This window comes from Acinonyx jubatus, chromosome A3, assembly GCF_027475565.1.
Source record: "Acinonyx jubatus isolate Ajub_Pintada_27869175 chromosome A3, VMU_Ajub_asm_v1.0, whole genome shotgun sequence".
Classification (NCBI taxonomy): domain Eukaryota; kingdom Metazoa; phylum Chordata; class Mammalia; order Carnivora; family Felidae; genus Acinonyx; species Acinonyx jubatus.
Window position 1 is genome coordinate 75,730,231 of NC_069388.1, and position 24,149 is coordinate 75,754,379.

The window sequence follows — 24,149 nt, forward strand, 5'->3', positions numbered from 1 at the left end:
CAACTGTTTATTTTCGTATTGATGGTCCCATGGGTTGGCTGAAACGGCACTACTTCAGGTCATGGGGGGAATTGGTTCTAGGCCTCCAGTTAGGTTCAGTTTTGTTCCAACAATGTCTTCATTCTTTGAAAAATGACAACTTACAGCATATTTTTTATACAGAATGGCAAGAGCTCCAGGACGCAAGTAAGACACACAGCACATTTAAAGTCTCTGTTTTCATCAAGTCTACCAACATTTAATTAACCAATGCAAGTTAGTCACATGACTAAGCCTAACATCAATTGGGTGGGGGGGCACCTGGGTGGCTCAGTCGGTTAAGCATTGGACTCTTGATTTTGGCTCCGGTCATAATCTTACAGCTTGTGGGTTTGAGCCCCAGGTCGAGCTCTGTGCTCATAGTGCAGAGCCTGCTTGAGATTCTCCCTCTCCCTCTCTCTCTCTGCCTTCCTCCCCAATCATGCTCACTCTCTCTCTCTCTCTCTCTCAATGTAAATAATTAAACTTAAAAAAAAAAAAAAACATCAATTGGGTGGAGGTCATTTTTCTACCCATAGTTACACAGCATGCATATTACAGTAGCAGGGGAGTGGGAATCAAGAATTGAGAACCGTTCGATCTAGCACACATGCAAACAAGAAAATATCAACTAGTATAAATGCTGTTAAGGAAAAAAAGTAGAGTAGTGTTTGGAGACTGCCCAGAAAAGCGTTAAGAATAGTTTCTTGGAGATGACATTTAAACTGAGACTGAATGTCTTCCAGGCAGAGAGAATAGAGTATAAAGACCTGGACGCAGGGATGAGCTTGGTGTGATGGAGGAACTGAAATAAGACCATGGGGAGGATGGTAGGAGATGCGATCGATGAAGCAGTTAGAGGCCAGGGTATTTAGACTTCTGTTATAATTACTGCTATATGCCATATCATACCGGACATTTCAGAGGATTATTTACCAAAATGCTGAAAATACATTGTTTGTGAGTTTTACTGGCTGTCATGATAACCCATGAATAGGGTAGCTGCATTCAACCAGTCTGGAAGGTTTTATACACATTGAATTGTGTAATCAATTCTAAATGATTTACCCTTTCACTGGGTCTTATTGGAGTGTTGGCCTACTAAGTTGTTTCAATGGAAACAACTGAAAATACTAAGAATTCTTGACTAGAGAGGTACCAGCTAAAATACTCAAGAGAGAAAATGGTGGCCTCTGAAACTGTTTGGCTTCTTAACAACTCCAGGTATTTATTTCCCCCTGGGCTTCTTAGAGCTAAATGGAAATATAAAGGCATTGGAGCCTCCTTTCTCCCCTTACTCTCATTCTTGGGAAAAACCTCATATTCCTTTGCTCCCCAGAGGGTTTTCTAGATCTGAAATAGCAACAGCTCTGATTGCTGGTGATATCTCTTCCTGGGGAAGTTATGTGCTGGCACTCTGGACAGGGTGGCGACCTAGGGTGTAAACTCTAGAAGTACAGCCCACGCCCTTGGGAAGTTCATGACTAATCAGAGTGAAGGATGACTTTAACTGTGGTCACATGCAAAGTTGGTTATAAGTACCTCCAAATTTCACTAAACCAGAAACACAAAGATTCTAAACACGCAAATTTCCCAAATCATGAGGTCTTGAACACTTCCTAGAAAAGACCATTGATCTTTGTCCTATGTAGAAAATGTTGTTCAAAATTGGTATTCAATTAACAAGATTTTCTTCTGTCCTCATCTTTCTCTAGACTTAAAGAAAAGAGAACCATTCCCTTTTCAAATACATGAAAAAAGTAAATCAAAACCAGTGACAGGGACAACCTTCCGCTGTCCCTGGGTTATAATGACACCTCTATAGGTGTGCCCTTGACTTCTATTAAGAACGACCAGCTAAACAAGTGAAACCCACAGCTGTAAATTTTCACCGCAGCATCTTTTAGCAAGAAAGGGGCTGTGTCTGGATGAATCCGAATATGCTGGCTGGCAGAGCTCAGACACAATAAGGCGGTTTTTCAGGAGAAAGAAATGCGACAGTGTTTATTTCACATGCATTTGTTTGTCAGACTTCAAAGCACCGGACAGAGATCAGTTAAGCATTGCCACCTGTCCCATAGGCTGCGCCTCATTTTCAGGTGGGTCTCTGAGCTCATTAGCACTGAGGCAGCTCAGCCTCTGTTAAGCTCCTGTGCCACAAGGTAGGATAGGAATCCCGCCAGGAGGAGGACGTGGGTCCTGGCTCCTAACCATCCCCGCTGGACTCCAGCTGCCAGAACCGCCCAAAGAAGAGAGTGTGCCGCCTGGCCTGAAGAAAGCTCCCAGCCCAGGAGAGTGGCAGGTTAAAAGCCTATAGGATGGTTCAATCAAAGGCATTGCCTTCCTCTGTCCTGTGCCGCTATTGTACGTGGGAACACATGCTGCTAGGAGACAAAGAGGACACAGGTTTATTTTCAAGCGTAGGACTTTGGAACCACTTGGGAAGAATATTCTTGATTGAGAACCAAAACATTCCATGATGCTTAACAAACCTGCAAATTGAAAAATCAGCATCGGCCTATGCAGCCAGGAAGCAGGAGAAGGACCTATACCCTGAAAAAAAAAAATTCAAAATATTCCTTAAATGATATTTGTGTGCATTTGCAAAATTACCGCTTTCTGAATCAAAGTCTCAAGCTGTTTTCATCTGAGAACATATGTTGTGCCGTTAGACAATATCTCAGCTGCCGCCGCCCATGACATACCCCGCCGCATTGCATAATGGACAGTCCCGCGAAGAAGGCGCAGCGGCTCAGTCAATGCCCCTGTAATAATATTTTAAAATAAATGATATGCATCATTAAATCACCGAGGATGACTAACTCAATTTTAGAAAACCCACAACTCCAGCAATCATAGTTACAGCTCTGATTTGAATATTTTCACTTTCACCTGAGCAGCCAGTGGGAGCCAGTCAAGCAGATTCGCATCCAGGCTGTACTCTCAAAGGAGCAGGAAGGAACCCGTGATTATGTAGTTACAGTAACGTCGGCATCATGCCTCCTGTCCGCCTGGGCTTTTTAGACTTTTCCTTCCTCCCTTCTTGCCTTCTTATTTACATATCACAGGCATCCTCTTTGTAAAGTTATTTTAAATAATTTATTAGATTGATCTTTTTAAAATTCTACCCTGGCTAAATGTCATAAGGAGAGAGAGAGAGAGAGGGAGAGAGAGAGAGAGAGAGAAAGAAAGTCTTCTAAACTTATTTAAAGGTTTCTATTGGAGTAGGCCAGTTACCTGCTTCACTGCTGATATTCTAAAAATACCTCCATGTCCGTACTATTATCCATTCTTCACGTCCAATTGCTCTGTTATGGTAATAGTCAGAAGCACACCATGCAGTAATTACTTACAGCTGACTGAAGAAAAGAATATTCAACTCCCCCACTGTTCCACTAGAAGGTCTTTATGCACTATTAACTCATTCCTGTTTATTAATACTCTACTGGTAATTCAGACTGCTGCCTCTCAGGTTTGTAATAGGAGGACTATTAAACAGCAATTACTGACCATATGGGTTGGTGAATATTTGTTGTGGTTTTTTTTTTTTTTTTGGTGGGTTCCCCCCCCCCCACCCCCTTCCAACTTGTTTTTTAAGAAGCCATATTACAACATGGTAAAAGTAACATCGCATCTGCATAAGATTAACGGGCTTGGCAATATTTCTCCCTTAGAAAATGCGCATTTATTCCCAGATTATCATTGCTGGCTTAGGAGGACAAGATCATGGGAGAATGAGGGAGATATGGAAGACTGTGTACGTGTGGGAAGACCCCTGCCTTGGATGATATTTTGGCTCTTATCTTCCTTATGTCTCTCGGTAGGCTGTTTTCTCTTACTACCTTTAAGAGGCACTGACCCGTCCTCAAATCCTGCAAAAATAAGCAATATGTATTGAGGAATCCAAATGGAACACCCTTTTCCCTTTCAAGTTCCCCCAAGCATTTGGAAGTAGCCGCTTTAAATTTTAACATTTCGTAAGTGCATCTCCCAAAGAGCAAGTATGTATAGGACCCTGGGAGATGGCAAAAGGCCCCTCCTGGGCAAGGGATGGCTTGAGTAGTGGGTTCAAGTGGGGCAGGCAGTTGGTAAAGGAAGATTATGGTAATAATAATGCGTGCCTCTCTCACAGGTAGTGAGCTCTGAGCATGTGACAAGCATTAGAAGCATTCAAATGGAGATGCATCTTCCAGATAAACAGGAGCCCAGGAGCTGATCTCCATGCAGAAGATGATGAGTTGAGATCCTGCCCAGGTAAGTCGCTTGGCGGGCCACCCCCATGGAGGCAGGGGCAGAGACGTATCTGGGCTCTCCACACAGCCAGCTTTTGCTCCAGAGCAGCCAGCCTCCTTAGTGCTCCGTGGGCTTTCTCTTCCACTTTCTCTCCTTCCCCATGAGGGCCATTCTCTGTGTCCAAACCCTTTTAGGCCTTCAACAAACAGGTCAAACCTCTGAAGACTCCAGCTTACCCCAATCTCACCCTTTCCATTCTGCCAAGTGAATTGAATTTATTGTTTACCTTTGGTAGGTGATCGTTGCTGGCTTAGCACTCTCCCTTTGTTACCTGCTGCTGTTGTGTGTTTGGGAGTGCTTTCTCTCAGACACACTCTAAATCCTTGAAGACAGGCGGCATGTTCTTTAAACTTCTATTTATCCCTGCACCTCGTTTGTTAGTGGACATTCAGTTGGTGTTGAGCAGAGGTTGGAAGAATTCAATGGAAATAAGGAGAAGAAAACACTAGTCGCTAAATTTTCTTACTCTATGGAGGTCTAGGAGTTACAGTTTCTGTGTGAAGTATGGAAAAACAAACAAACAGTAACAAAAATAAACAACAAAAATAAAATGACAAATACCAGCCCCAAAGCATAATAGTACCAAACTAATGCATAACATATAATTGATGTTCAATGAAATGAATTAAATATGTTAGATCAGAGCTTCTTCACGGTGGGTCTAAGCCCTGAGCAAATCTGCACTTCATCCATGACCTGATTTGAACTAGAATCCTGGATTGCCCATTGCCTGGGTGATCCTCAAGGGGAAGGGGTGCTTCTCGCAGAATCTCTGTGGTGAGCACCTTTGAAAAATATAGCACCATAGGCTCAGCCTGCGCCCAAATGTTTCATGGATTAAAGGACCTAGTAGGCACCTTAGAGATTAGCTACTCTGGTGGATTTCCAAAGTGATTGTGTTTGTTTTTATTACTGTTGTTTTTAAAGCAGAATTTATTTTTTCCAGTTAAGCATGATGCAGGATACTGATGCAGATTAAGATAGGACAGCTCTGGTTGAAGTCAGGTTGGGAGCTATGGATGCCCAATTTGATAACTCAGCTGATAAAGCCACAGAGGCCCTTCTAGGAGACCCTACTGTTCCTATATGAAGATATATGAACATTATATGGAAAACATTTTTCTACTCCAGCCCTCTTTTGATAATACGTGTAGACTGAGTGCCTAATTTCAAATCCACACAATTAGAGAGCGGTGGAATTATCCCTGGAGTTCAATCTTTTGGATAATCAGCCATTTTTTTTCCCTGTATTCCCCACCTGTGCTAGTGGGTTACATCTTTGCCACCAGCAGGCCACTGTTAGTAGCTATGCACGGGACACGGGAGGACCAATACGTTGGGCCTCCTCTTAAAACAGAGCTGAGCCAGGTTTGAAGTTCAATGAGTGCAGGCAAATTGGCTGGAGTAAGCAGAAGCCTTTGACGACCCTAAATGCCAAACACATGTGGTGTGGAGGTGGCTCTCTCCTACTTGGCCTCTCCTGCACTTCATGATTAAACTTTCGGCACTGGCTTCAGCTCAGTTTGGGGGTTGCACATTTGCCTGGTCCTTGGTCACACTTGTGTACCCATTTCAGTCCAGCCTGAGTTGAGTGGAACTACCACAGAGACTTGTTGAGGGTGCTGGAAATTATGCTTCTGCTCACAGCACCATATAGGTTATGCTATCATCTTTTATAGTGTTTAAAAATTGTGCGGCAAGGGGGTGGGAGTATCCATATTGCAGACCACCCTTTCATTCTTTCACGGATAGAAGCAGCAAGACATAGAAAACAAAACGGCGTGGGGGCTCAGGGCACCTGTATTCTGGACCAGATTTTTCACTGGTTAGCCGCATGTCTTAGGGACATATTATTTAACTTCTCTGTAGCCCCATGTCCTCATCTGTAAAACAATGCCTTCTGGCCTAGATTTGCTTCTAAAATATATTTGGCTTTACTGGGCCATCAAAAAAATATATATAATGGTCTTTATATAGTAACTCTATGTTAAATTGTATTAAAATAAAACAAATGATTATGAATAGTCACATTATGAATAAAATGCTCCTCTATGCCAAGAATTTTAAATTAGGCTACATGACAAAAACATTTATTTCTGATATCAGTGAAAACTCGAGATAAGTCAGTAAAGATGGTATTAAGCCTTGTAAATATCATCCAACTGTGACTTGCAACTGTGGAGCTCTCCCCATGGGTGAGAACATCTGGGCAGTCTGTTGGCTTCATTTCAGGCATTCACTTATTCAGTGCATACTCACTTTTTTCCTATGCTATCTCATTCTTCAATTCATAAACATTAAGTTGATGCCGTTGATTCATTCAATAAATGCCACTCAATGCATCTTTAAGTAAGAACCTGCTGCATCTGCAACAGTGTTTTAATAAGAATAAAATGGTGAGTCCCTGACTGTGAGCGGCTAACACTCTCATTCAGGAGGGACAATGTATATGATAAAAAGATGAATAGCTTTACGTGACAGTGAGTGATTAGGGTCCAAGAGAAGGATAGAGGCTATAAGGGTTGGGAGTGGGGGGGACTGGTTATGTGGCTAGTATGGACCGGAAGGGTTCTAGCATGCCTCTGGTTATTCCTTGACGCGTGATATTAGCACAGGTGGAGAGGATGAGAGAGGTCACTTAGGTAGGGGAACAGTATGTGCAAAAAGCAGTGAATTGGAGAAGATTAAGAGGTGTATGAGTTTAGTGTAGATCTCCATCTGGAGAAAAGGGTTTCCGTAAGAGATTAGCGGAAGCAGTGAGTACAGAGTCTTGCATTTTGGAGAGGTAAGGAAAGTCAGGCGAAGACTTTTGGCTGTCATCTCATTGGCAGAGAGGTTTGTTTTGCTTGTTTTGTTTGGTTTTGTTTCTTTATAGGGTGTTTTAGTCAACGGAAATGTTTTTATTAGTGAAATCACAGAAGAGTCCTCAGGACTAACACAGAAAGGAAAAGGGAGGTTGCAGAAAACCACTGGGGAGTCAGGTGAGACAAGGGAGAGATTTTAAAGCCTCAGAAAGCATGACTGAGGCAGCAGAGCTTGGAGGGCCTGTGGCAAAAGCAGAGAGCACACAGAGCCTCCATTTCGAGGTTTGGTTTCTCTTGCTCTGGATACTGTGGGCTAGAAGGTAGTGTGGGGTACACAAGGAAATGTCTGGAGCAAGGCACTGGAGAAAGAGAAGAATAAAAGGAAGAAATGGGGAGGGGATAGATAGAGACAGAGAATCAGACAAGAGTAAGGGATGAAAGGAACAAAGAGCACATGGTCAATGAGGTTTCGGGAGACAAAGGAAATTAATCAAAATCATTATGTGGCAGGTTGGAGTTCAACTCACAGATTCAGGTTTGCAAGTAAATATGACCATTTTTTTTTGTAAATTTATTCTTCTTTGTCAAGGCCCTGTTTTGCAGGAGACAGTCATGTCAGCTCAATGTCTGTAACTTCCTCCCATCAAATCCCTGAGGTGGTCTCTCATTTGCAGGACCTTCGGTGGTACCGAGGTGATGGAGGTGGCTGGAGGGGTTGGGGCCTCTGCCCTTGGTTGCCATCTGTCCGCTGGGCATGTACCAATCCTGCCAGTCACCAATCCATACAGACCACCCCAGAGGCAAGCTTGCGTTCAGGGCCTCCCAGGGCTGCTTCCATGCTCTTCTCCCCCACTGTAGAATCATGGTGCCTGTGCAATGCTGGGGGTGGGGAAGTTCACAAGCCCATCGGCCTGAAAGGACCACAGAGTGCCATCTTCCCAACAGAATTGCTCTATCCCTGGAGGGCTCTTCTTTGCTTTCGTAAAACAAAGGTATCTGGGTTTTTGTCCCCCCTGCCATCCCCCCACCCCCAGAGACCCAACCCTGCAGTAGGACCAGCCTGTTTCTACTCCAACTGTCCTACAAATGTAGGCAATTGTCTCTATAATTGAGCACATCCCATTTATGATGAGGCTGAAACAGTTTATAGGTGGGGAAAATGATGTAGAGGGTTATGTGACTTGCTCAAGGTCACACATCTTGTCAGTGAAAAAAATGAATAAAAATGAAAATATGCTAGCTTAACCTCCTTTTTCTTTTCCTTCCACTTTCCCTCCTTTCCTTTTCTCTCTGTTCTTCTCTCTCTTTGTTACTTTCTTTCTCTTCTTTCCTCCTGGTCCCCAGAAGGACTTATTACGTGCCAGATAGTATATAGGTACTGGGTATACCATACCAAACAAATGAAACATACTGCTTTCATGAATTGTGATTCTTATAGGGGAGATGGACATTGTGCACGTGCATACCCAGACTCATAATTTAAATTGTGGTCAGTACTCTGCTTACTCTGGCAGCACATATACTAAAATTGGAACGATACGGAGATTGGCATGGCCCCTGTGCAAGGATGACAGGAAAATTCATGAAACATTCCATATATTTTAGGGAACAGACCGATGGTTACCAGAGGTGGGTGGGGGGATGAGTTGAATGGACAATGGGGATTAAGAAGGTGCACTTGTGGTGAACAATGGGTGTGGCATGGGAGAGTTTAAGCACTGTGTTGTACACCTGAAACTAATACTATACTGTATATTAACTAACTGTATATTATATAATATAACTGTATATTAACTAACTAATTTAAATAAAATGTAAAAAGATAAATTGTGGTCAGTACTGTGACTTCTATGAAAAAGCACAAGGGGGAACTTAGTTTAGGTTAGGCAATCAAGAAAGATCTTTCTAAGGAAGACACATTTGAGCTCAGAACTCAAAGACAGGGATGAGAGCATTCCAGGTAGAAAGAATGGCATAGGCAAAGACTTGATATGTTCACAGAGCTCAAAAACACTTGTGTGACAGAGGTACTTCAAAAAGGGAAAATGGAACAAGATGTGGTTGGAGGAAGCGACAGGATCAAAGTCTATAGGGCTATTTTAGGCAAGTCAGAAATTTGGATTTTATTTTAAGCTTAATTGAAAATCAACTTAAGCAGTGGAATGACATAATCCGATTAACATTTAAAAAATTCTTCCGGCTGCTCTGTGGAAAATGAATTGAAGTGAGGATGGATGGAAAAGGAGAGAGTAATGGGAGTTGGGGTCTCTTCAGGTAGTCCTGGGGAGAGATGATGTGGCTTTGGACCAGGGTCCTGCAGGTGCAGATGGAAAGAAATGGAAGAACCAGGTCATGTCGTTGGAGGAAGAGTTGACAGATTATTGGATTTCAAGTGTTAGGGGGACAGATGTCCCAGGTTTCAGACATGAATGACTGATTATATGTGGTTCTATTTACTGATGAGGAAGGCTAGGAAAAGAATAGGTTTGGATGAGAAGAGTTTGGTTTCCTGTGAGAAGATGTTTCATCTTGTGGTGTTGTGACTGTAGCAGAGACAAAGGTGGACACTAACGCAGTGTTTCCAGTTCCTGAGCATGAGAAAGAAAACGTTTACTAGCATCCCTTGTCCTCAATGGAAATCTTTCAACCAAGTTCAGGAAAAAGAATTTTGAGGGAAATAATGTCATTTTCTGTCCAACTCATGTGACCATCCCGCCTCTTTCTGTAGCAACTTTAGAGGCAGCCTTTTCTAGATGGCACAGCTGAAAGATGATGGAACCTTTTTAGCCTGGGTTCCCGAGTGACTGCCTCAGAGCTCTCTGCTCACCCTCAGTGTATGCTTCATATGAGTGGGGATATGCTGAGATTGTGAGAATCGATTGTGAGCTCTTCAGGAATTTTCCAAGCTGCTTATTAGGTACAACCACTATTAAAAATTAAAAAAGGAAAACTTAGAGAGATTATGTTACAAACAAAGGTAATATATATCCAACACATATCCCTTCCCAATTATTTTACCAGATTCATCTATACTCTTGAGGTGTTTAGGTCAATTGTATTCATGTGGTAAATAACACAGGATGGTGTGATGCTATGCATCTCTCTTTCCCACTCTGTGTTCAATGGCATTGCGTTGGGAGCCCAAACTCAGCCATGGTGTGGGCATTTATACCTTGAAGGTCAACACATGCTGTAAATCAGGGCTTGAAGAATTGCTGCGTTGATTATTTAGACGTATGAAAATGGTGAGAAAAATGCCAGAAATACAGATTAACAGTACTTTGGGTGTGTAGCTGTTACATTGTGAGTAGCATTCAAAGTTAAGAAAACATTCAAAACTATTATCTTATTCAGCAAAGAAGTTGCCAATGCCATTGACAGTGGAGCTCTAAGAGTCATCTTGACAGTTTCACTTTTGTCTAACTTGTCAATGGAAACAGGTTATTGAATCAGAGATGGAATAAACAGGTGTGGTTTTTGTTTGTTTGAATAGCAAGAGTGAGTGATGCATTTCTCTGCTCTCTATAGACGGTCTTTATAGCCATGGGTTTGTTTGCCTTTTTTTATTTTTTGATATGGGGTAAAACACTTAACAGTCTCAACAAAATCCTGTGCTGGGACACCAGTAGAGCTACATGAATTCAGGGTAAGGAAGGAAAACTCTCTCTCTCTCTCTCTCTCTCTCTCTCTCTTTCAGACCCAGCATCTAACTCCTCACCACCTGTTGTTCATTCTACTTCCTAAAGTCTCTCAACTTAGTCTTCTGTGCTCTCTCTCTCTGCTGACGTTGCCCTATTTGAGCTCTTCATCATAGTTTTCTGAGCTCAAAATAGTTCCAGGGTGTCCCTCTGGGTCTTCCGCCACATTGCTGCTGGAGGTATTTACTTTAAAATGATGAAACTGGATTCAGGGATTCCACAAGTGTGGGATAGAGATGCGGTAGAATATTATTCATCCATGAGAAAGAGGGAGAATTCCATTGTTTGTACTAACGTGGATGGACCTTAAGGGCATGATGCTGAGTGAAATAAGTCAGAGAAAGACAAACACTGTATGATGTCACTTGTATGTGGAATGTAAAAGAGCCAAACTTAGAAAGACAGAGTAGAGTGGTAGTTACCAGGGGCTTGGGAAAATGGAGCGATATTGGTCATAGGTTGTAAGCTGCTGGTTATAAGGTTAATAAGTGATGAGGTTAATAAGTTTGGGCATCTAATGTACAGCATGGTGATTATAGACAGTAATACTGTATTGTATACTTGAATGTTAAAAAGAGAATGATCTTAAATATTCTCGCCAGAAAAAAAGAAGAAGAAGAAAACAGCAATGTGACACAATGGGGGGGGGGGGAGTAGATAATACTATGGTGGTGATTATTTTACAATTTGTGAACATATCAAATGAACACATTGTAGAACTTCAACTTAGACAATGATATGTCTCATTTACGTTTCAATAAAGCTATCAAAAATAAATTTAAAAAATAATAAATACTGGTCCTCCTGGTCCAAAAGACAGTATCTGGACAGTTCAGCATATATACAAGGCCCTTGACCATGTGTCCTTGTCCTACTCTCACACCTTCACTTCCATCTCTCTTACTCCTTCGTACAGCCCCTGCCATGAGGGACATCACCACTTGCTCATCGCTGAACATGCCATGCGCTTTCACACATTCATCCCTTGGGGTGCCTGGGTGGCTCCATCAGTTAAGCGTCCAACTCTTGATTTCAGCTTATGTCCTGATCTCTCAGTCTTGAGATCAGTCCCCGCACTGGGCTCTGTGCTGAGCGTGGATCCTACTTGGGATTCTCTCTCTTCCTCTCTGTTTGCCCATCCCCTGCTTGTGTATACACATGCTCTCTCTAGATAAATAAGTAAACGGCAACAAAAAGTCCGTCACTTGCCCCACTTTTCTGCCTGTAATCTCATTATTTAAAGCCCGGTCAAATGTTACCCTGTCATTTAAGTCTTCCTAAGTCTCTCCAAGTTGTGGTCCTGCCAATGTGTCCCTAATGCTCTTCCGTCTGTGCCTCTGTCGAGCAAAACATTGTCTCATAATCACTCAGGTGGGTGCCTGACTGGTCCACCAGCCTTGAGGGAAGGCCCCTCAGCTAGCCCAGTGCTCAGCACAAAGCAGACACTCAAATTTTTTTGGATATTTTTTTCCACGTGATTTGCATGGGATTAGGAACCTTCAATGTCATCTACAGCCCTGAAATGAAGTACCATTTATTGAAAAGCCCAGGGCCCCTGACCAACTTGCTAAGTAGTGGTTTGCCTAAAATGAACTGCATATGTGGCAACTTTTCCAAGGTCTTTATCACAAGTCAGGCAGGATATACCACTGACTTATATGAAGGCATTTCATGGTACACATCTGGACATTTTTTTCTTCATGCCAGGAGATTCCCAGAGCACAGTTAGGTTTGATGAACATTCTTATACACATGTGTCTAATTATATGCTGAACAATTGATCAATTAATTTGTTGCAATTTAGACAACTTACTCTAACATCATGTTTGTTGTTGTTTTACTATTTTAAAAAGTAGTAGATCCAGAATGATCCTTGGGAGTGAGAGCTCAATGCTCTCTAGTCCATAAAAAGTGAATGGTATCATAAGAGTGTTACATCCAGGCTCTTCTCACTGATATATGCTCCTCCATACTCATGCATAGGGTCTGAGTTTCCAGACATGTGGTATTAGATAGTTAAAGCACATCGATGTTAATTTGTGAAAAAGTGTGACTAATGTAGCCGTGCTATATGACTATATATGTGTGTGTGTGTGTATATAGTATATCGTGTGTGTGTGTGTGTGTGTGTGTGTGTGTGTAGTATATCTAACCCAAGACTAGATTTAAGAAGAAGCAGACAAAATGGGATTTGTTCCCATGTATTAGTTGCATGACTTATATATCACTTACTGTTATGGGCTGAATTGTATCCTCCGAAAATTCATATGTTGGAGTCCTAACCCCCAGTACCCATGGCCCACAATTCAGAGCCTGTTCCTTTAGGAAGGATGTGAAATCATTGCTAAATATTAGCTTTGAAGGCATAAGAGGAAAATGGTTGTTATTTTCCCTTCTTCTCTAGAAACCCTACTGAATCCCATTAAGAAGAAAGTTGAGCTATTATAATAGGAAACTATGTGAAATGGCCTTTTCTAGAATAGCAGATATCAGTGCTTTGAGATGTATAGCATCAAGAACACTATATATTTTGTGGCATATAGATTAGATAACAAGTGAATAAATAGGGAATCTTGTATAAGAAATATGTTTACACCATCCGAGGTGCTTATTAATAATGATCTTTTTTACCAAATAATACCAAAAATTGTTACTAACATCGATCACAGGACACAGTTTGTAAATTTTCAACCACATTTATGCCTCTTGCCTATATTTGATCCCTGTGATAAATAAGGTGGATTTTTCCCCCCATGCAATAGAAATAAATAGGACCCCAGTAACTTTTGACATTTGCCATAGATCAAATAACAATTTGGAGCCAGAGGAATGACTAGAGCCTTCACCTTTGTAACAATCTTTAAGATCTAGGGAGAGACAAGAGCTGCCTAACCGTCCTTTACACATGTTGATTCATTCCAGTTTGGGTTGTTTTCACTGTAAAATTTAGGAAGGCAGTGTGTAAAATGGTCCCTGGGCTTTGGTGAGATTTCTCAAAGGCAGTCTGAGGTCCACGTTAGCAGTATGTACCATCAGGATGAGAATAACAACCAGTGTTTCACAGTATGTGCTCACTCCGATATCCAGATTCTTATATCATCTTCCAATTTGGGCCAGTTTGACATCCTAACAAAAGGTAGTTTAGTCACCTTGTAAATGGCTTTATGTAGGTTATTCTTTTTTTTTTTATTTTTTTTTCAACGTTTATTTATTTTTGGGACAGAGAGAGACAGAGCATGAATGGGGGAGGGGCAGAGAGAGAGGGAGACACAGAATCGGAAGCAGGCTCCAGGCTCTGAGCCATCAGCCCAGAGCCTGACGCGGGGCTCGAACTCACAGACCGCGAGATCGTGACCTGGCTGAAGTCGGACGCTTAACCGACTGCGCCACCCAGGCGCCCCATTTATGTAGGTTATTCTTAACAGGATGTAGTTCTACGGAGCAGAGAAAACAAACTTGAACATAAACAATGCCGGAGCAGGTGTTCTAGCCGTTGGAGAAAAGTCATTAGAGTGACATTACTCAATCACTTTGTTTCCCTTATAATAATATATTATTTATTAGAAGCATTGCTTTTTTTTTTCTCTGTCACTTTTTATAAATTTCACATCTAACATTTTCCCCCTTTGGGTGTGCCACAGCAGAAGCAAGTTATGCTTGCAGAAGGTGAGCCAGAGAAATTTTAATCCTGTTTTGACTAAAGCTCTTCCCTAAACTTATTTAGAAACCAACAGAACATTTAGCGAGACACTGCTGATATATATATTTTTTTGTCTTTTATTTGGGTTTCTCAAATCCAAAATGTTGCATTTCAGAGCTTAAAGAAAATTAAAACAAAAGCAAAAACAAAACCTATTCCTCATGTCCCTCCATTGGAAAACATGAAAGGAAGAGTAGCTGCATTAAATGATTCTATGAACACTTTAATAAGCAGACCAGACACAGATATTCATGGTAGTGCATTTTCTTTCAGTGTGGAAAGAGCAGTGATACTGTGGAATGTTTTCCCCTCCACATACCAATTGAGAGTAAAAGGGATTCTATTTTCTAGGTATCTTACTTAGTAAAATTAAGCAAAGCTTCTGGATTTAAAGCCTTCAAGTGAAGACAATAGAGTGTGTTAAGTAGCCAGCTAATATTCTGCTAAAAACCTGACAACCCTCAGGGAGGCCTCATAGAGTGTCTATTATTGGATTGTGAGTCTCATCCGACATGTTTTTGATTTGGATAACTCCAATTCTACCCCATTCCCTCGCCATTTCAAGCAGCACTATTGCAGTTCAGGCAATCAACAGAGACCTGGAGGAAGAGAACATTAGATCTGCTCTTGGGAACACAGGGGAGACAGCATGTTAAAACTGGGGCATTCGCCTCCAAATTGGGGCATGTGGTGCCCTTACAGAGAAGACTCTCCTCAGAAACTTCCTGTCATTCCCTCGAGACTGTATCAAGTTATCTTGGATATGACACTATGAAAATGCTACAGATGCAGCAGGAGAAATAATTTTTTTTTTCCTAAGATGATTATCGCAAACAAAGAATTCATGTCAAAAATAAGTAAACTTATCTGAGGAGTTTAATAAGCTCTGGCTGGTGGAAGGAGAGGGAAGGTGAAACTTGGAAATTTTGTACTTCCTACGTGTTCATCTTCTGTAGTCTGGCTTGGGTGAGTAGGGTCACTTAGAAAGGAAAGTAGGCCAAAATGAGAAGCAGACAATAAAAAGGAAATTTTTATCAGGAAGTTTCCTGTATTATTGATAGTGTCATTGCTAGCGTCTAGTGTTTCCACTGGAAACATCAAATATGCAAATAAAAAGGTGCTCATGAGCACAGCCACTTCACAATTAGCCACACCGAGGGAAGACAAAAATTCTTGGGGATTTTGGGAAGTAGAGAGAATACATACACTTAAATAGATAATTTTTCATTACTTTGGGCTCCTCTTGGCATTGAGACATTGGCAATGTCTCACAAGGGCTTACAATTTAGGGAATAGGTTGGATAAAAATGAACAGGTAAAATATAGTGTATAAGGAGTGTATATAAATGCCATCCAAGGCCAGTATGATTATTGCAGCTTCCATTACAATCAGCGAACATTTACTATCTCTTCATAATAGGCCAGGCAAAGCTCTAAGTCCCCTCCTACGACAAGTTACTTAAATCCCCATGACAATGGGAATTGCTATCTCCATTTTACAGAAAGTAGAACTAAAGCACAGAGAGGTTGAGTAACTTGCTCTTAGGACCATGGTGCCAACAGCAGAACTAGAATCCAAAGTACATGTTTATGGTTCTTCACAAAGATGACCCTGTACTGCAACTGTACTGGGAGAGCAAAATGGAACTCAGGCCTGAATGGAAAACCTATATAGCAAACAGGCTGTACATGGCTCACTAGCTTACCTGTGGTGTATTATGTTTGAAGGGTTGCCTAATTGATGGTTTAGGAATAAGTCAATTCTAGAAATAGTTTAGGAATATGTGGTTGAACAAATAATGGTATAATACCATGCTCACTATAATACATAACATGTGCTTTTTATTCTTTCTTTTTGAAGTAAACTAATTGCCCTCATGAACAATTGGTCATACTAGGTACTTTGGCCCATGTGCATTGATTTGAAAACCATCTCATTGAAGTACTGGGACATTCCACTTTTAAATCTCCAGCTCTCATTCTGACAGGTTTTGGATAGGGATTGTATGGAATTCATCCTAAAAAAATGTCCTATTTCACTGAAGATGTTACTAAGAACTGTGCCTAAATGTCGTTTGTCTCCTAGAAAACACAGTAAAGAGAAGAGCTCAAGGATTTGAGAGAAGGTTTGGCACATGATGATGAAGGAATAGGTCTTGGGGGAAATGAAGGGACTTTCTCATCCCTGGTTCACCTGAATGTGCACCGTACAGTCCAGTGAAGGTGACAAGAAAGGATGGTATTTGTGAAATGCACCCATGCGGTGACATCCTCACCTCTCTAACACTGATGCCATTGTAGATGTTTTTTCCAGCCCTCTTTTCGCTATCCACACAGCATGATGTACCTTGGCAGGGCTTTTACCTAATTTTTCACCCTCAAAGATGCTGAGATGGAGCTGAGCATATGGTACAAACAGAATGAATGGCAGAAAATAAGTGCAAGGAGAAACATTTATTTAACCTCAGGAAGACAAAAAAGTCTTTGGTAAATTGGTATAGAACTGTTGGATCATTCTTTACGTGATTGTTCCTTCTTAATTTTAGTAAAATATTTCAGTTTGGGGGAAATATCGTTCCTCACCAATAAGATATAAAAAGAGAACAACTTGGGGCACTTGGATAGCTCAGTTGGTTGAGTGTCTGATTCTTGATTTTGGCTCAGGTCATGATCCCAGGATCATGAGATTGAGCCCCTCATCAGGCTCCATCCTGAGCATAGAGCCTGCTTAAGATTCTCTCCCCTTTTCTCTCTCTCTTTCTCTCTTTCCCCCTCTGCCCCCTGCCCTACTCACATGCTCTTTCTGTCTCTAAAATTAGAAGACAGAACAACTTTAACTATTTGCAGCTCTTCCTTTAGAATTTCATGCTAATTTTGCCTCTCTCCCTCCTCTTTATATTTCTTTCTATGCAAATAATTCTTGCATATTTCTTCCAATGTATTTTTCATGAAGAAAACATAATAGAAAAGTGGAAAATCAAAGGTAAGCAGAACAGATCAAGGCAGAGCTTCACCTTTCTCCATGAAGTGCTTCTGAACTTCTTTAGATGTAATGCTCTTGAAGGCAAGAAACATGTCTATTTTATCTTTGTTTGTATCTGCAACATATTAGGTACACAGCAAATTATCTGACTCTATCAATTAATGAACAAACAAGAATGGATGAAGAAAGTAGATGTTTTTGTAAGGCGCTCAAGGAAGATTTATAGAACATTTTGGAAATAGGCCCACTTTGTTTCCGAAGGAAATTTTACTTTCAAATTAAAAAAAAAAAATTTACCCAAATGAGATTTTGGGGGATTTCATGTGATTAACTCTTTACATTATCTTGTAGTAATTATACAGAAATCTCTATTTATGTAAACATGGTGAATGCATCATAACACTAGAATAAGTGTACAAATACTGCATGTCAAATTAGGTTATAATCACTTTCAAGGGACGTGATTTCCTAGTTAAACAGATTCGTTTACATCTTGTGAAATAAAAAATAAGTGAAAATAACTATATAAAATCAGGCTTACAGCTGGACAGATCTTCTTGGCAATGGTCCAGGCATTGAGTGGGGGTGTTGTCGGGGGGGTGGGGAAAGCCCCTCCAGCTGAAGGATTCTCAGGAAGACCAAGATGACTCTGTAGGCTCGGCCCAGAGAGGGGCCTTGGGCTGCTGTCCTGACTGCTATCTGTCCCTGGCTGTCTGTGGGGAGGTGGGCTGTCTTCACATTTCAGATGAGACTCTCTACTGGGAGGGGTTTGGGAAGGGGTGGGGGAGGGAATGGAAAGTTGCTTGGTAGAGGAGAAAATGAAGTCAGTTCAACATTTCACCCGTAGGTAAAAAGCATAACACAATAAGTCAGGGACCCTCTAACTAAAAAGCGAATAGTTGAAGTAGCATTGGAATCATAGTTTAGAGTCAGAGTTTGAGAACCATGGATCACCTGGTACCATGCTCATAATACAGATGGGGAAACCGGCCACGAGGTGAGAAGCAGCATGAGAGGGAGACCCATAACTCGTCTTCCCAAATCTGGCACTTATTTATGAGGTGACTCAAGCTCACCCTTTCAATGAGATGACTTTTGAAAAGCTGCTCATTTTGTTGCATATTTTGGAGAAATACATTTCACGTTGCCCTGACTTAGCCAACGCTCTGCAGTGCTGCCTTATTTCAATGGCAGAAAGGCATGTTCCGAGCCCCGGCCAGACGTGGCATGTAATACGGTGGCATTCTCTATGGCTGATCATACATAGTTTGCCTTTCCCTAAGCTTTGGTAAGCAGGGGCTTTGGTTACCTTTTCACTGTGTCCCCATCATATTCAACTGCTACTTATTTTTGTTAATTACAAGAAGTCACCAAAGCCATGATTTTTTTTTTTTAACCCATGAATTCTGACTTGGATATAGCTCCACATTTCTGCAGTTCAGTAAATTTTTTTTGTTTAGTTGATACTCATGTTTGTTTAAAATGTTCATTGAACACTTGTTCTATGCTGTACTGCGTGTACATTACCTTCTTCTCGTGTTCCGTTGGTTGAATTGTCCTGAGCAGGGCTTGGCAAACTATGGCCTGTGAGCCAGATCTGGCCTACTGCCTGTCTTTGTAAATAAAATTTTATTGGAAGACAGTCACACTCATTTGTTTGCATATTGTCTATGGCTGTTTTTGCACTACAACGGCAGTGCTGAGTAGTTGGGATGGAGACTATATGGCCCATAAAGACTAAAATATTTGCAATTTGGCCCTTCACAGAATATTTTGCCAACCATGGTCTTGAGTGTGAACACTCAATTATCTGGCTGGCTTCATAAGAGAGCCAAATAAAATAGATGACACTAAATTAGCCACCCTGAGTGCTTCTCACTCTCAAGTGTTTGTGGCCACGAGTCACAACCATGGCACTAGGCAGTGAGGAGAGACCTGGCAAAATAGTCTCCTAAGAAATACAAGCCTTCTCCACATTCATTTATTTTCAAGCCCTGTTCCTAGAACCATCCCTAATCTGTACTAATACTACAAACTTGTAGCTTTTGCATTACGAATTTATTGTTATTTCTTTTACCTCCTTTTTTTTCAGGGAAAAGGTAATTAGGCTATAAACAGAGGCCTGACAACTAATTTCAGTCAAGGCAAAATTAATACAAAGCAAGCAGATAATTTCAGTCACGTGAAATTAAAATAGATATTTTTTAATGACATTCTAAGAAAAATCCAAGTCTATTTTTTTCCCTTTGTTTTCTCTTACCTCACCCAGTTCTCATGCAATCCCCTACTTGTGCAGGTAGTGACATGTGCTAATTTAGGTGAACTACCAGCCCACGGCTGTAGCTGTCCTCACGGCTCCTTCTTTCTGTCCTCGCTGTTGATCTTTGCATGGAGACCTGCTTCTTCTCTCTCCTTCTCAGGGATTCCTGCACACAGAAAAGACAGGACATTTGAGGGAAAGGTAGTCACTGCCCACCCCTTAAGTTTCTAAATTTTCATGGACATTGATAAGAGCCCATTCGCTAAATCTGTTTTGGAACTTCAAGAATGTAAAGGTTAGTGCCACCGTGGGTGTGTGGGTGTGTATTTCTGGGGGGAGATTCCAAGCTTGCTGTGTTCTGTCACTCCAAGAACATATTAAATATGCATCTCAATGTCAGCAGCACCTTGAGATGCTATCTCCAAAATTATCACCTGCCTTCTGAAAACCATAACCCTAAAAATATTGATTGGTTAAAAGGCAGGATCTGAAGGAATGAGCCAGTGTCTCTGTGAATTATCCTAATCAAATAAGGTTAGTATTAACCTAGATACTCACTGATCTGCCAGTATTTGGTTTGAAATGTAGGCATTTCAACTGAAGTTATGTGTTTCATTCTTTTGAATATTTCTCCCAGACATTTAAATACATTACCACTAAGCCAGAACCAAGAAAAGCATAAAAAGCATTTTAGGGAATAAATTCAGCAAGTTTCCATTTGTACCAGATAGTAAAATTGTTGACATGCATTATGAGGCATGTGTATTTTTCAGCCTGTCAGGTCTCAGTCACGTGCTCCAGGTGGAATATTTTGGCTGCTAAGGGTTACGCAGGAAGGTCTCAGACCATGTAGGTAGTAGTGCTTCCTGATGAAAAGAGAATTTCCAAGTCACCTGGCTAGCTATTTAGGCAAGTCAGAAGAAAAGCTTATTTCATTAATTATGCTATAAATGTAACTTCAATGAAGGGTAGCCAGCTAAATATAAGATTAAAGAGCTGGTAGGGATTCTCTCCATTGAAGTGTTGAGCTTTACGCAGTTTTATTTAGAGGCACTTCCATTACTAAGGAGGCTATGAGTTGATCGACTGTGTCTTAGAATTAACTACAGTGGTGAAAACACAAATTGCAAACCAGCATGAAGTCACAAAGGGAAGGGAGAAGAGAGAAGAAGTTAAAGTCAGGGACTCACATGTACTCTCCATTTTCCTTCACAGGAATAAGTGTCGGACCAGCTGCCTGGAGTCCGACGTTAGCCGGAGCGAGCCTAATTACCAGTAGGCAAGAGGGCCCGATGCAACAACGTGCTACACACACGGCCTTCCTCTCTGCTCTCATTCGCTTCTGGTTTCAGAGGAGCCTGGAATTTGGTTGGAGGCAAACAATTGCGTTCCCTCTGCTCGATATGCTAGGATGAAATATGATTGGTAAGGAAAGAGAGGACCTGGCCCGGAAAGTGTCTTGGCCACAAATTATTTGTGTGGGCACCAGAGGAAGGTTCCAGTGCTATACTGTGTGGACAGAGGGAAGGAGGCCACGAGGGCTCGGAGCGGGCTTAGCGCCACCAATTCTGAAGCCTTTTGTGGGCACCCCTCATTCCCGCCAGAGACTGTCAGCCCCAGCCTCGTCAGCGTTCCCTTTGTGCTTCCCAGTGGAGAAGGCAAGTGCAGATCAAAATTAAGCTTTAATCCTCTCAGAGACTAATACTACTTTTTTTTACCCCTTTTCCTGATTCCTTGACTGATTTCTCTCAAGATTCAGGGCTCAGAAAAATGTTTAAGTTTCCCACAAATGGCTGGGATGCAATTTTTTCACGAAAACACTAAATCACAGTCTATCGAAGGGTAATTCTTTGTACTCTGTTATGCACATCTCTGTGTTTCCTATGGTGACATCAAGACACTGTTGGTGACTAAATTGTTAAATAAACGCTGAAGATATTTAGCTTTTATTGGCGTTTCCTTTTCAGTTTGCCAATGATTCTACAACTGTTAGTTCTTTCGCTATTAGAAGATAAGCCCACAGCAGAGCAAACTTTATTCTCGTTGCAGACATGAGGAAATAGATTCCACGGCAAAGATTTGACACAGGTTAGATGGCTGGTAGTTGCCAGATTCTTGACTAAAACTCCTAACTCTAGATTTGTAAGCATTATGCTACTGGATGGCTCTGCCCCCAGAGGCCAGGGGAGACCATTCCTTCCCACCTCCAGGTTCAGTGATGTCATGTCAGTAGCTTGAAATTGGCCATGACAGCAGTGTTTACACCATGGAAATTGTCGAAAGCCACAAATCAGAGAGAGTTGGTTAGTCACCTCCCAAGGGAGTTGGCTGTCGACTATCTATCGGCATACCACCGGTTAGAAATCTGGGTACTTGGCAAAAAACTCTCATCCAGGTTTCTTCATGTTTAGGATATGTTCCAATGTGCTTGATTTGTACGACAGTAAGTTTCTTTGTAAAACCTTTTAAGTGTATCCTTTTGCAGTCTTTTGAAACTAAGCTTAGGAGAACATCAAAGTATCTTCTTGGAGAGGGAGAGCGAGGTCTGGGAATAAAATTAGCTACTTGTTTAAGGCTATGGGTGTTTGTGAACATGCAAGTGTGCTTTAAATTACACATAATTTTAAACAACTGTGTAAAAAGAGTTTTAAAAGTTTAATGGTGCTGAACCACGAATAGGAATTAAAAATTGAAAAGGAAATACAAAACTATACCTTGTTTTTCTGCTTTAAAAAATAAGTTCCCTTCTCATTTGCAATTAAGATGGAAGAATTTGCATAAAATGTGTAAAATTAGAGATAATTGAACTACAGTAGCTATAAAAGTAGCTTTTCCGCTTAAAAAATAAATCAGATGTCCACTAAAAGGGTGTAAGAGCCATGCCCCCCTCCCCCGCCTCCCTCTTGCATTTGGGTCTCTGGTATTTTTCACACTTTTATAGCTGATTTTTATTGCCAAACAATCCTTGGAGTTTGTGGCAGTTCGGAGACAGCAGCAGGCCCAGGCAGGCCTGTTAACTCTGGCATGTTAAGGACCCTTCAGAAGATTTCAAATCTAGCCTCAGCACCCAGGTCAGTAGATCAAATCTAGGGAGACCTTAGGGAGGCTGCAAGTGGGGGTGGGAGGAAAAGAGAACATGGGGAGAAAGGAAGACAAGAAAAGCCAAAGAACGGAAATGCCTTTAAAGTAAACATCAATAGCTGTTTTTGTTTCCCCGAACCAGCATTTCCCCCAGGGAACCTCCAGTTGAAAAGGGCCAGTCTGGAAAAGAGTGTGCCAATGATCAAAGTGGCCACATATGATGGTCCCAGACTGATGCCTGTGTTCCCACTGAAGGAGACTTTCTTCCCGGGATGAGATCCAGCCTCCCCTCTAAAGGTAAGCTAGGGAGCAGCCCTGAGTAACTTCAGGAAACGCGCGCTAGGCCTATTCCTGATGGCCCCCAGCAGAGGTGGCCTTTGCCTCTCCCATGGGGGCCCAGGCCCATGACGATGCACCCGCCCACGGTGCGCTATTTATTTGATGCTCTCCAGAGCCGTTTGTAATATTCAGTGTTGGTAGGGTATTCTTTCCGTTTGCCTCATCTGCCCTCTTCCTCGAAACCATAAGCACTTCAAGGGCAGAGACTACGCCTGTCTAAGCAGAGCACTGGGGGCGGGAGGGGAAATTTCACAGAGATGAAACGTGATATCGAAAGTGCCCACGTGGGGGAAAATGTTCAATTCTCAGAAATGTGACAAAGCTCTCAAAGTGGTATAAATGGAAAAATGCTAGTTGTAGTTTTATACTTTCTGTGGCTGAGTACAAAAATCACAGTTTAAAAAAAAAATCATCATAATAAATAAAAACAAGGAAAAGCGGCCTCTTCAAGAGCAGTGAGATCTCTCAGACTAAGCCATTTTTTTCTGTGACCCTCGAACATCTGCTCATGCCACACCTGTGCATTATGCAATGGATGCCAGGGCATCTAGGAGGTATGTTAAAAATGTTTATTGATTGGATTTGACATCCTTTACCCTCCGGAACCCAGAGCCTTCACGGTCAGCTCTGTCTGGAGAGGCCTTTCCAGCATAGATCTGTGCTGCTAATGCTCCTACTCCATCTACGTTCCATCTCTTTAAGATAAATAACAGGAAAGATCCTGCAGTTCCCTTAGCTCGTACCCTCTCTTTGGAAGTTATCAGCTGCTTTGATATTAGGGAATAAGCTTATTGATTTAGTGCGTACCCCTGCGTGGTAGTTTGCTTGCCTTCAACTTGAGGCATCCTGGAGATGATACGTCAACTCATAGTAGCAATTCTGCTGGCATCAGAGGCCAGTGGGGGAGAATACTGGCAGGATGCAAGTATTCTGAATCCCAGCAAAACTTTACTACCCAGAGAGCTGTCTTCTC

The 24,149-nt window shown here is 41.7% G+C and overlaps 1 long non-coding RNA gene and 1 other non-coding gene across 6 annotated transcripts in view; both read left to right on the forward strand.

Moving 5' to 3' along the window:
- The window catches only part of LOC106976764 (uncharacterized), a 593,570-nt gene that overhangs the window by 565,110 nt on the left and 4,311 nt on the right, over positions 1–24,149 (forward strand). For all 5 annotated transcript variants that reach the window (XR_008289330.1, XR_008289331.1, XR_008289328.1 and 2 more), the window contains 3 exons: positions 4,151–4,272; positions 20,972–21,181; positions 22,980–23,134. This is a non-coding gene — a long non-coding RNA (uncharacterized LOC106976764). The remainder of the gene's footprint in view (positions 1–4,150; positions 4,273–20,971; positions 21,182–22,979; positions 23,135–24,149) is intronic.
- Positions 8,609–8,717, forward strand: LOC113603326 (U6 spliceosomal RNA). Its single transcript, XR_003424905.1, has one exon. It is a non-coding gene; the product is annotated as a U6 spliceosomal RNA (small nuclear RNA).